Source organism: Arvicanthis niloticus, chromosome 3 (assembly GCF_011762505.2).
Source record: "Arvicanthis niloticus isolate mArvNil1 chromosome 3, mArvNil1.pat.X, whole genome shotgun sequence".
NCBI lineage: Eukaryota > Metazoa > Chordata > Mammalia > Rodentia > Muridae > Arvicanthis > Arvicanthis niloticus.
The window spans coordinates 116,371,428-116,384,282 of NC_047660.1; the positions used below are offsets into that span (position 1 = coordinate 116,371,428).

Sequence of the window (12,855 nt, forward strand, 5' to 3'; positions counted from 1 at the left end):
ATTTCTCTATTTTTCTATCATCTATGTGTAATTTTCCCTAAAACTGGAGATCAGACGTTTTCAGTTAATTTGAAAGCAGAAACATTAAATATTATTTAAAAACATTAATATTCTTTGAAAAGTGATTTTTAATAACTTTAACATTTCATCATATGAGTATATTTCAAGTTTTTCCTATTGGCAGATGTTTGGGATTTTTCTAATAATTTGTGTAAGTAATAACTCACAAGTCTTTGAAATAGTATACTCCCTTTTCCCCGTTAGATTTGTAGGAGAGGAGTTACTGACTCCGAGCCGGTTTTTAAAGTTTTTATGCTCTTGTGATACCCTAGTTTTGAGCATGTGGAATTAATTAATTTACTCATAGGGGTATGAATGTGTCTCCTGCTATGTCCTTGTTTATCACCCAGGATTGGCTTTATGGGGTACACCTTGTTTTAATTTGCATTCCACTTCCCCACTTCCACTCCCTCATGGACATGTATGTGGTGTCCAGTGCATTTCCTAACTTACTGTATGGTGCTCGAGAGAAAACGGCTTCATATTTACATGCAGTGGAGCAAATAGTGGATGTACTATAAAGACTTGCCGATTGGCTACTAATATTTTAACTCTTTTTTTATTTTTAAACCGGTGAGCAGTCAGGAAATTGTCTTTTTCTTTTTTGTCTTAAGAGTACATAGTTGATAATGTAGTAACTGATTGAGCTGTTTGAGTACTTGTTCTTAAGGCTAGGCCTCACCGGTCTTAATAGTTTTCTATTAAATGTTCAGTAACTTCCCATTGTTAAGCATGGCACATCCAAAATGTTGGTCTGCTTTTTCTGCTTGTGTCCTTACTAACACTTTGACCCCCTTTACTCACCTGTCATTCTTCCAAGGAGCTACTGTGAACACTTCCTCCTGTTCATTGTAATTTCTCTCATAGACCCTGTGCTAGTCAAATACGAAGGGTACTGTTGTGTGATCTATTCCTGACTGTTCTTGACAGCCTGTGGTATCCCTGCTGCCTTTCGTCTATTTCTATTATATAAACCTTACATGCAGCAAGCCAGGCTGTCTGTCATGATGTCTTTTTTGGATTTAGACATACATGTCTTGTTCTTTTCCATTTAAGTCTGTCTTCACTGTATGAGGTGTCAGGTGAAGGAGTAGAAAGTTGCTTCCTTTAGGTTTAGGACTATCTTTAAGGTTGATGTTGATCTGGTTTATCATATTGTTACAGCAAAGAGTGAGGCTGCTTTGTAGTGCAAATGACAGTGGGAAATTAGCAACTAGTTTATGATTAATGTGTTTTATGTCTTCTATAGGTTCTTAAAGCCTTTACTTCATTACAGTACTATAAAAATCATACAAAGTAGCTCATAAATACTATCTTTCATATTTTTATTCATTCAGTATGTTATATTTAGAAAGAGAAAGAAGCTATATAATTCCCTAAATTTCTCCCCATTTTCTCTCAAATGTTGTATTAAATGAACATTTCATAGAATTTTTCTTGCCTAGTCATAAAAGATAAAAACAAAATCATGTTAGTAAAAATGATATCATACTTGCCAGTTGATAATGTATAATGAAAATTGAGGGTAATTCATACTGGATTTTTTTCTTTCTTATTTTGTTTAAAGACAGGATGTTACTATGAGACCTGGGTCAGCTTGAAAGTCACACTGTAGTCAAAGCTACCCTGTAACTTATCTTTTAGTTTCTCTTTCATCTTGGGATTTTGCTTGGCCACAAAGGAAAATTTGAATACTAAATGTTATTTTTATATTTTTAAAAACTTATTTCTGTATTGATAGAAAGTTCAGCTATTTATAACATTGAAAATTTGTTAACATTTTAAATCATTCATGAACTTTGCAATATTTCAGGTTTTGTTTTTAAGTTCTATAAGACCCAGAATTCTTAAGCGTGTCTTTAGTACTTTAAAAAAAACAAAACTCAAAACTGTACATAGTAGTGGCTCTTTAATCAATGTTGAGTTGTATGACGTTAAATTACCAAAATGAATAGACTGAGCAAATGTGTGATAATCCACTTTTAAGTGTAAATTTCTGCATTCAAATTTATGTACATAAGAAAAAATCTCATTTATATTCTTATGAGTCATGCACTTACAGCATAATAGTAATAATTCTGCTTCAAGTATGAGCTGCTTGATCTGTTATGTGGCCACCCAAGTGGCTTTATCTTTAATTAAATTCCTTTAGTCTTCAAAGAGAATTCCTTTTTAGGCATAGTTTTCAAAGTGGAAGAAGCTCTTGCTTATAAACATCAGACTACAAAGTGCTGAGCTAACTATATTCAGCTCATGCCAATTACTGCAGAGTTTTCTGTAGCGAATGAAGAATTCCCCTAAAAGAATATGTAAAGAAATCTGGAAAACTCTAAATTTTGACCTTATGGCTTACATTAATTCCTATTTTTTAATACTTTAAAACATTTTTAAAAAATAGTGTGACTATATGAGTGTGTGGGTTTCTTGAGTGCAGTGTCTGTGGGAGCCAGAAGAGGGCGTTAGGTCTCCTGGAGGTGGCCGTACAGGTGACTGAGCTGACCTACCTGGTGTTGGGGATGAATTTATGTCCTCGGCAGGAGCAGTGCGTGCTCTTAACTCCTGAGCCGTCTCTTCAGCCTAGTTCTCCTAGTTCTGTGAGATAAAAATTCAGCTAATATGAACTCATCCTCCTTAGTGTTTTTATATTGCATTTTTGTTTCTATATGAACAAATTAGAAAAATTGAATTCTCTTACATTTTCAGCAATGTTTAAAAGCCCAACTTAGAAAAATTGAGTTCTCTTACGTTTTTAGCAATGTTTAAAAGCCCAACTTGGGCCAGTGAGATGGCTCAGTCGGTATGGGTGTTTGCCACCAAGTCTGATGACCTGAACTGGATCCCTGCAACATGAGTAGTGGAGGGAGAGGACTGCCTGCTTCTGCTAATGACCTCCGTCATAGCACCCACCACATGCTGAATAAATGTAAAGACAAAAAGAAAACATCTACATCTGGTTAGTTACTTTTCCTTATTAGCAGGGTCAACTTCAGGAAATATTTAAGTTCTATATGTGGAAGTAAGTTTTGGCCCTTTCAAATACTGTTGGTAGGTTTTTTGTTTTGTTTTTTAAATAGGTGAATGTGTGTCTTATACTCTCTATTTAGGAGAATAGGGTTTATCAAAATTACAATTAAAAGTAAATTTAATGTTCAGGGGTAAAGCTGGAGAGAATAGTTTCTAAAGACAATATGGAATGTTTGTATGCATTCTAGAATATAGAGCATAACAAGAATCTGAAGCAATATAAGTGGTAGGAAATCAGATTTTAATATTACTTCTTCAAGAGGAACAGTGGTTCTTATCTGGACTATCAAATTCAAGTGTGAAGTACTAGGACTAGACAGACAGTGTTTAAAGGACTATATAGTAGTTACATAATGTTCTTTCAGGATATATCAAAAATCATTTGAAATATATGTTATTATTAGCTTGTGAAGATTTAATTACTATGTGCCTGAACGAACTCAATAGGAATTGTCTTGACAGTTATCTCACTATGTAAATGCAGGTTTTGAGAGATAACCGTGTTTGTTGTGTTTCATGGTCTCCAGAGGTTACATTTAGTTCATGCTAGACTCATTGCTATGAATGCACTATGGATCTAAAAAGTACAGCTTAAACAACTAATGAAAACATCCTGGGGAGAAAGCAAAACGTATTTGTTTTAGTGCAATTTCAGAATCAGTAAACTCAATTTGAGTAAATGCTCTTTGGATTACACTGTAGACTAAAATTTTAGAAGTTATGATATAGATTAACAGTATAATCCAGTTCATTGTTTTTGATGCATTAATTTGGTTTTATAATAATGAAATCAATATACACTGAAAGAAGGAAAAAAGTGGCTGTAAAGTGTTTATTATTTAAGTTATAAGTTTTTCTCTCATCTATAGAAACTCTTGTGACTTCTGTGTTTTGAAGGAATAGATATTTGAACCTGGGTTCTTTTTTGAAAGGTTATTTACTTGACAGATTGTTTATTATGGTTTTGTGATAAGCTTTTGTAATGCTACTCATAAAAACAAAATTTCTGTCTGCCAAGATAATAATGAATTTAAAAAAATTAAACTGAAAAAGAAGCTGAAAAATCTCTTATGAAATGAAATAGAATTGGTTTTTGGATTATCAAGAACTCTTTCCCTAGCAGAGAATCAAGACTATATGGCTGTTCTCTTTCAGACACTACTGATAGTTTTTAAGCTTGTGGTATTTACTTTAAAAATCCTATTAGCTTGATATCTTAGTATGTGTCTTTGACAAGAGCAAGTTTATTTGTCCAAAACAGTTTTTCCTCTTTGAGGTCACTAGATAAAATGTTTTAGGAAAGTGCTACATTATACTTGAGTACCTAGGGTATACTCAAAATAAATAATTTTTACTAATAATGGTAGTATCTGGAATCACAGAACACAGTATTTTTGTGGTTAGACATGTTTAGAGTTACCCAGGATAAATCCCTCCACCCCATCATGTGTGTAGTTAGACACTGATCAACATGCTTTTTAGAAAGTTTTTGGAATTTGTTTTCCTGTGTTGCCACTACTGTAGATGCCTACATGTATTGGGTAAGATAAATTTGTGTGGATTGACATTTTGTAGTTAAAGCTTGACTACTGGTTATTTAAGGAACACTGTGTTTCACCTTACATCAAGTACAGTAATTCCTTACCACACAGACTTGAGCATTTGAAAGGAGTCTCTTGCTACATTAAGCCTGTGGTAATGAAACTAGAGTTTTGAAGATTTTTTCTACACATGAAGATTGCATACAGTCTTATTAAGAAAACTCTATTAAAAAGTCAAGTGGTAGTGGTGGTGCATGCCTTTAATCCCAGGAGGCAGGGGCAGGAGGATCTCTGAGTTTGAGGCCAGCTAGGCACACTATGCAGGTTGATGCAGGAGGACTATGAATTTGAGGCTATTCAGTGCTACATGTAAGAACCTGTCTCTAAAACTAAGGGTTGTTGGTATAGCTCTAAGTCATAGAGAACTTTCCTAGTACTTGTGAGTTCAGGTTTGATAACCTGCACCACATATACATGCAAATGTGATAAGAAATTTTAGTACATAATTTTAAATATATTACTTGTTATGATCATAGAATTATGCAGTAAGTAACAATTTTATATAATACTTGAAAAATTTAATTTATTAAGGGACATAAATTATATGAATTGATTTGACATTTGTTCTGCTGGGTTTTCTTGGAATATGGCGTTTGGTGTCTCACATAAATTGGGGAAATTATTAGTCAGATTTATTACTTCTGTGGTTTCTTTTCTTTTATTGTTTGCATTATGTATGTTTTCTCTTTCTGTAGCTATCCCATAATGTTCCATACTCAGAATTTTGGTCTGCTAGCTTTTTTGCTTTTTAATTTTTTTTCTTCTGTCTTCTTTTGTTTTTTCACTTTGGAATTTTCTTTTGATACATCTTTTATATTCAGATCTTTGTTCAGACACATTAAGTTTATTACTTAGTTCATTGAAGGGAGCCTTTTTTATTTACTTATTTGTGTATATGTGTGTATGTGTGCACACATGCACTTGCACACAAGCTATGGAAAGTGTGGAGGCTGAAAGCTGGAGTAGGCTGGAGCTTGGTGCGTCTTTAATTTATAGTTAACTATACACTACCAAACAAGACCCAGGAGACTTTTAAACAGCTTTCTTAGAAAGTAACATTCCTGGTAACGTCTTCTGTGCTTGCGTGTCCTTGTAGTGTACACTTTTGAAGATTTGGTTGTCTTGATTGTACTCACTTCTACATTCTGTTGTTTCTTATCAAAGATATTTTCATTGTCCTTTGGGGTCTGTCCTCTTGTGTAACTCTCTCCCTTTCCCGTAAACACCACTAGACTCCCTGGTCTTGGTTCTGGCTCCTTTCCCTTGTTTCTACCCTCTGCCTAGGTAAATCCTATCTTTGGCTTTAAATACTATTTATATGCATGACTTATCCAAGTCCTGTCTCTAATTATGACCTCTCACTTGAACTCTACACTTGTTTGTCTGATTCCACTTGGGTGGCTGATGCATACTTCAAACATAATATGCCCAAACAGTACTTAGAAAAAAAAGGTTCCCAAGTCTGTCCTGTTTTAAAAATATCACCACTGACCATACATTTTCTGAAGCTTAGAAAACCAAGGCTTATTTTTGGTTTCTTTTCTTTTTTCCTCTTAAGCCCAGCGAAATGTTGGTCATCATAAGTTTTGTTGACTCTACTTTGAAACATATTTAAATTGACTTTTCCTCATTCTTATTAATACCTCCAAGCAATATATTTGGCTTGCACTGATTCAGTAACTGTCTCTGGTTCCTCTGCATTCAAAGTCTTTCCTATAAGACAGCTGGAGTGAGCTTGCTTGCTTGGTTTTTTTTCTCCCTCCTTCCCTCCCTCCCTTCTACCCTTCCTCCCTTCCTCCTTCCCTCTCTGCCTTCCTCCCTTCCTCCTTCCCTCTCTGCCTTCCTCCCTTCAAAATCAGTCAAATTGGTGACCCCGCTTCAGCTTAAGTATAAATTCAGTGGTCTATCTACTACTCTGACTTTCTTTTTCTATTGTTTCTGCAGTCATTATGTTCTAGGCATAGTTTACTAATTTTTTTCCCATAAGCTTATACCAAACTTATTGTTGCCCAAAGCTTCATTTATTTATTGTTTTGAGGGGAAGGCATACATCCTAGGTGCTTCTTAGCTTGTCATTGTTTGAGATCTTAGAGCAGGTTATCAACAAGAAGCCTTGAGAGGCCTACCTTCAACCACACATCTAAATTTACCCAGGTGCCAATATAAACATGCTCTAGACTTCTGTTGTGATAAACACTTAAAAAACCTTTATTTACTTGACATTTGATCTACTCATTGTCTTAGTTGCTTTTCTATTGTTGTGATAAGACACCACGATGTAGGCAAGTTATAAGACAGAGTTTAATTTGGGGCTCATGGTTTTAACCTTCATGGTGCTTTGTAGTGGGATGATGGCAGCAAGCAGCAGACACTGGAGCAGGAGCTAAGAGCTCACAACTCTATCCACAAGCACAGGACAGAGAACTCCAGATACTCGGGACAGCATGGGCTTTTGAAACCTCAAAGCCTGCTCCCAGTGACACACCTCCTCCAACAAGAGCACACCTCCGAATCCTTCCCAAATAATTCCACTAATGGTTGACCAATTATTCAAATAGATTGAAATCAACACACTTTATAGCCACTTTTCACATGAATGTAGCTTAAAAAATTCTTTATATTTAAAATAAATTCTCTCACCCGCCCTCCTTTTTCTCTAGCATGTTCCTCTGTATGCTTTGTGAGGGTAGAACTCTCACCATGTTTGCTGCGTCTTTCCAGTATTTAGGATAGTATCAAACATGTTTGCCTATGAAAGTTTTAAATGAATTGTTGAATTTTAGAATGAATATATATTAAATGGAGATAAAGACTCAAGCTTCTACCCAAGGCAGACAATTGTTTTATGACTTAGTGACTGTTTTCTTATTTTCTGCCTTTAAAAAAGCAAATTGACTAATGTCCATAATTTGTGCATTTTAATTTTGTTTTTGAAATGATAATTTTCTAGCTTTTTTCATAAGCAATATGAAAAAGGTGTGTGGTGTAGCTGATTGTTATATTCTCAATGAAAAGCAGATGGTTTAATTTGTAGTTAAAGTCTTACTGCATTTTTTTTTTTTTGACACAGGGTTTCTGTGTATAGCACTGGCTGTCCTGAAACTCACTCTGTAGACTAGGCTGGCCTTCAACTCAGAAATCTGCCTGCCTCTGTGTCCAAGTGCTGGGATTAAAGGCGTGCGTCACCACTGCCTGGCTCTTACTGCCTTTCTAAAGTTAACTTCCAAAAGCACAGGATACACATTTAAGTTCTATAAAATAATTGAGGTAAATAAATTTACAGAATTATTCCCTATTGTGTGCTTTTAAAATGATAAGGTTTTGTATATTTTTACCTTTATCCAATTATCTATTTTGTATGTTAATGAAGTACATTCAACTAAGAATAAATTAATTAAAATCTGTATAATGATTGGAGTCATCATTCAGAGTTAACATGAATGACTGAAAACTCAGTGATTTAAGACTACTGTTTCAAATATTTAATTGGCTGGGATTGGTCTCCCATACTTTTAATCGTAGAACATAGAAGGCAGAGGCAGGCATTTCTCTGTAAATTGGAAACTATCTGGTCTACTTACTGAGTTCCTGGCTAAGCATAGTTACATAGTGAGACAATATCTCCAAAATAAGTAAACAGATAGATAGATCGATAGATAGATAGATAGATAATCAAAAGATTGTATTTGGTACTTAGCTTTGGGAAAGTTCAATTAATTTTTTTCTTATGAATATTTTGGTGTCACATCGTTTTTTAAAATTTAATTTAATTTAATTTTTATTGGATATTTTATTTACATTTCAGATGCCATCCCCTTTCCCCAATTCCCCTCCCTAGAAAACCCCTATCCCACGCCCCCTTTTCCTTTTTGCTTTTACACAATTTTTTAAATGTTAATAAAAAGCTTTATAAGTTTGGTAATGCTCAGCCAGAAGTGTAACCCAATACCCAACCTAGATATATCAACTATCTTTGACTGGTGGAGACACGTGAACATCTGCCTCCATGTCCCCCCCCCTCTTTCTCTCTCTTTCTCTCTCTCATCACCTAGCTTCTCCTCTCCTTCTTCTCCTCTTCTCCTTACTCCTTCTCTTCCTCTTACCTTAGCTCCTCCTACATATCACCCTTCCTGTTAAAACTTTTCTCTCAAAATACAATTAGAGCATAATTATACCAACTTGTACCAGTGAGGTACAAGATAGTCCTAATACCTAGCCCATCATTTTGTTGACTAACCAGAACCTCTGTCATCTCTCCTAACTAAAACACTTAGTTCTGAACCTGGCTTTTTTTCTTGGCTTTAGAATGAATGTCAGCTGAAAACCATCCCCTCAAATCTTTTCTCTCAAAGTAAATAGGAAGGATTGGCTATGAGACTATAAGTTTTCAACCCCGTCAGAAATCCAGAATGACTGGGTTAACTGAAATTATGGGAAGCACAAAGCATAGCTTCTAAAACTTAGCCAATTTATAGAGACTGCTGAACACCTGGACAGTCCTTATACTACAAAATGTTGGAGCATCTGATCTTCAGCCTTCTGGCCCAGGATCATCTGACAGTTGGTGTCACATCTTAAAAACATCTTTGAGAAATAAAATATTACAAAAATGTTCTTCCTCTTTCTCCTCCTTGATGTTTTTAAGAGTTTTAGCTTTTACATGTAGGCCTATGATTCATTTTGATGGGTCTGACTGTTTTCATACATGGTATGAGGTATGTGTTGAGATGCGTTATTCCTGTACAGTGAATTGTGAGCTTCCCAAAATACTTCCTGTGTGTAGCAGCATGTTTCTGACCGGTTTTCTTGGCATTTTTCTGTATGCTTATCCTTGGCTGCTACAGCACTGTCCTTAAGCAAATGTCAGAACGCAGTGTGACTCCTTCAAGTTTGTTCCTTTTTAAGAAGTATTTTTGGCTATTTTGGTTCTTTTGAGTGTAAATCATTTTAGTCAACTTGTCAGTGTCAATAGAAATTCTTCCAAAATTTGGTTGAAATTATGTTTAATTTCACAAGTCATTTTGAGGAGAGTAAGATCATAGCAGTGTTGAGGAGTGTCTCCCATGAGTGCAGTGTATTTATGGAAGTCATCTGGGTATTCTTTGTGTTTTATAGTTCCCAGTATATGGATCATGCACATTTTGTCCAGTTTGTTTTGTTGGGACTAGAAGTGGAAGCCAGGGCCCTGTGCAGCCTTTACCATGGAGCTGTGCTGATACTGCTAAGTACCTTTGGCAGCATTATTAGAACTGTTCTTGTGAAAGGTGTATTAACCAGAGTTCTCCAGATGAACAGAGCCAACAGATTGAAAAAGAAAAGGAACCTACCAGAGTGGCTTACAGGCTGTCCTCTAGCTATTTGAACAACTGTCTCCCAGTGGAAGGGCCAAGAAGGCAGTAGTTGTTCAATCAATCCCTAAGGTTGGAAGTCTCAGCTGGTGTTCTGTCTGTGTTGGAGTCAGGATAAAGTAGGTTCTTTTTTTTTTTTTTTTTTTTTTTAATTTTTTTATTGGATATTTTATTTACATTTTAGATGTTATCCCCTTTCCCCATTCTCCCCCACCAGAAACCCCCTATCCCATCCCCCCTCCTCCTGCTTCTATGAGGATGTGCCCCCACCCACCCATTGCCACCTCCCTGCTCTCAGAATTCCCCCTCTCTGGGGCCATCCAGCCTTCACAGGACCAAGGACCGCCTCTCCCACCTATGCCCTACAATGCCATCCTCCCCTACATATACAGCCGGAGCCATGGGTTCCTCCCTATGTGCTCCCAGGCTGGTGGTTTAGACCCTGGGAGCTCTGGTTGGTTGGTATTTTTGCTCTCTCTATGGGACCACAGACCCTTTCAGCTCCTTCAGTCTTCTAACTCCTCCATTAGGAACCCCACAATCAGTTCAATGGTTAGCTGTGAGCTTCTGCCTCTGTATATGTCAGGCTCTGGCAGACCTCTGAGGAGACAGCTATATCAGGCTCCTGTCAGCATGCACTTCCTGGCATCCACATCAGCATCTGCCTTTGGTGACTGCACATAGGATGGATACCCAGATAGAACAGTCTTCAGACGACCCCTCCTTGAGTTTCTGTCCCACACTTTGTCTCCATATTTGCTCCCATGAGTATTTTGTTACTCCTTCTATGAAGGATGGAAGTGCCCACACTTTGGTCTTCCTTCTTAATGAGCTTCATGTGGTATGAATTGTATGTTGGGTACTGTGAGCTTTTGGGCTAATAGTCACTTATCAGTGAGTGCATACCATGAGTGTTCTTTTGTGATTGGGTTACCTCACTCAGGATATTTTCTAGTTTCATCCATTTGCCTAAGAATTTCATGACTTCATTGTTTTTAATAGCTGAGTAATACTCCATTATGTAAATGTACCACATTTTCTGTATCTGTTCCTCTATTGAAGGACATCTGGGTTGTTTCCAAGTTCTGGCTATTATAAATAAGGCTGCTATGAACATAGTGGAGCATATGTCCTTGTTATATGTTGGAGCATCTTTTGGGTATATTCGCAGGAGTGGTATAACTGGGTCCTCAGGTAATGCTGTGTCCAATTTTCTGAGGAACCACCAGACTGATTTCCAGAGTGGTTGTACCAGCTTGCAGTCCCACCAACAATGGAGGAGTGTTCCTCTTTCTCCACATCCTTGCCAGCATCTGCTGTCACCTGAGTTTTTGATCTTAGTCATTCTGACTGGTGTGAGGTGGAATCTCAGGGTTGTTTTGATTTGCATTTCCCTGAAGACTAAGGATGTTGAACATTTCTTTAGGTACTTTTAGGCCATTCAAGTTTCCTCAGTTGAGAATTCTTTGTTTAGCTCTTTACCCCATTTTTCAATGGGGTTATTTCGTTGTCTGGAGTCTAATTTCTTGAGTTCTTTGTATATATTGGATATTAGCCCTCTATCAGATGTAGGATTGGTAAAGATCTTTTTCCAATCTGTTAGTTACTGTTTTGTGCTATTGACAGTGTCCTTTGCCTAACAGAAGCTTTGCAGTTTTATGAGGTTACATTTGACAATTCTTGATCTTAGAGCATAAGCCATTGGTGTTCTGTTCAGGGACTTTCCCCCTGTGCTCAAGTATTTGAGGTTCTTCTTCACCTTCTCTTCTATTAGTTTCAGTGTATCTGGTTTTATGTGAAGGTCCTTTATCCACTTAGACTTGAGCTTTGTACAAGGAGATAAGAATGGATTGATTTGAATTCTTCTACAAGCTGACTTCCATTTGAACCAGCACCATTTGTTGAAAATGCTGTCCTTTTTCCACTGGATGGTTTTAGCTCCTTTGTCAAAGATCAAGTGACCATAGGTATGTGGGTTCATTTCTGGGTCTTCAATTCTATTTTATTGATCTTCCTCCCTGTCTCTCTACCGATACCATGTAGTTTTTTATCACTATTGCTCTGTAGTACAGCTTGAGATCAGGGAGAGTAATTCCCCCAGAAGTTGTTTTACTGTTGAGAATAGTTCTCATTATCCTGGGTTTTTTGTTATTTCAAATAAATTTGTAAATTACTCTTTTTATCTCTATGAAGAATTGGGTTGGAATTTTGATGGGGATTGCATTGAATCTGTAGATTGCTTTTGGCAAGATGGCCATTTTTACTATATTAATCCTGCCAATTCATGAGCATGGGAGATCTTTCCATATTCTAAGATCTTCTTCAATTTCTTTCTTAAGAGACTTGAAGTTCTTGTCATACAGATCTTTCACTCACTTAGTTAGATTTACACCAAGGTATTTTAAATTATTTGTGACTATTGAGAAGGGTGTCATTTCCCTAATTTCTTTCTCAGCCTGTTTATTCTTTGAGTAGAGGAAGGCTACTGATTTGTTTGAGTTAATTTTATATTCAGCCACTTTGCTGAAGTTATCAGGTTTAGGAGTTCCCTGGTGGAAGTTTTAGGGTCACTTACATATACTATTATATCATCTGCAAATTGTGATATTTTGACTTCCTTTTTTATTTGTATCTTTTTTACTTCATTTTTGTTGTCTAATTGCTCTGGCTAAAACTAACAGTACTATATTGAATAGGTAAGGTGAGAGTGGGCAGCCTTGTCTAGTCCCTGATTTTAGTGGGATTACTTCAAGTTTCTCTCCATTTAGTTTGATGTTGGTTACTGGCTTGCTGTATGTTGCTTTTACTGTGTTTAGGTATGG

At 36.4% G+C, this 12,855-nt stretch overlaps 1 protein-coding gene across 13 annotated transcripts in view; it reads left to right on the top strand.

Annotated features, from left to right (window-relative positions):
* Kansl1l (KAT8 regulatory NSL complex subunit 1 like) overlaps positions 1-12,855 on the top strand; it is a 121,415-nt gene that overhangs the window by 1,987 nt on the left and 106,573 nt on the right. Inside the window, exon 2 of one of the 13 annotated variants that reach the window (XM_076931727.1) lies at positions 2,814-3,013. The exons of 11 other annotated variants lie outside the window; for them this stretch is intronic. The gene's annotated coding sequence lies outside the window, so the exon portion shown is untranslated. Of the gene's footprint in view, positions 1-103; positions 3,014-12,855 lie in introns of those variants that run through there. One more of the 13 variants, XM_076931728.1, reaches the window with a different exon arrangement.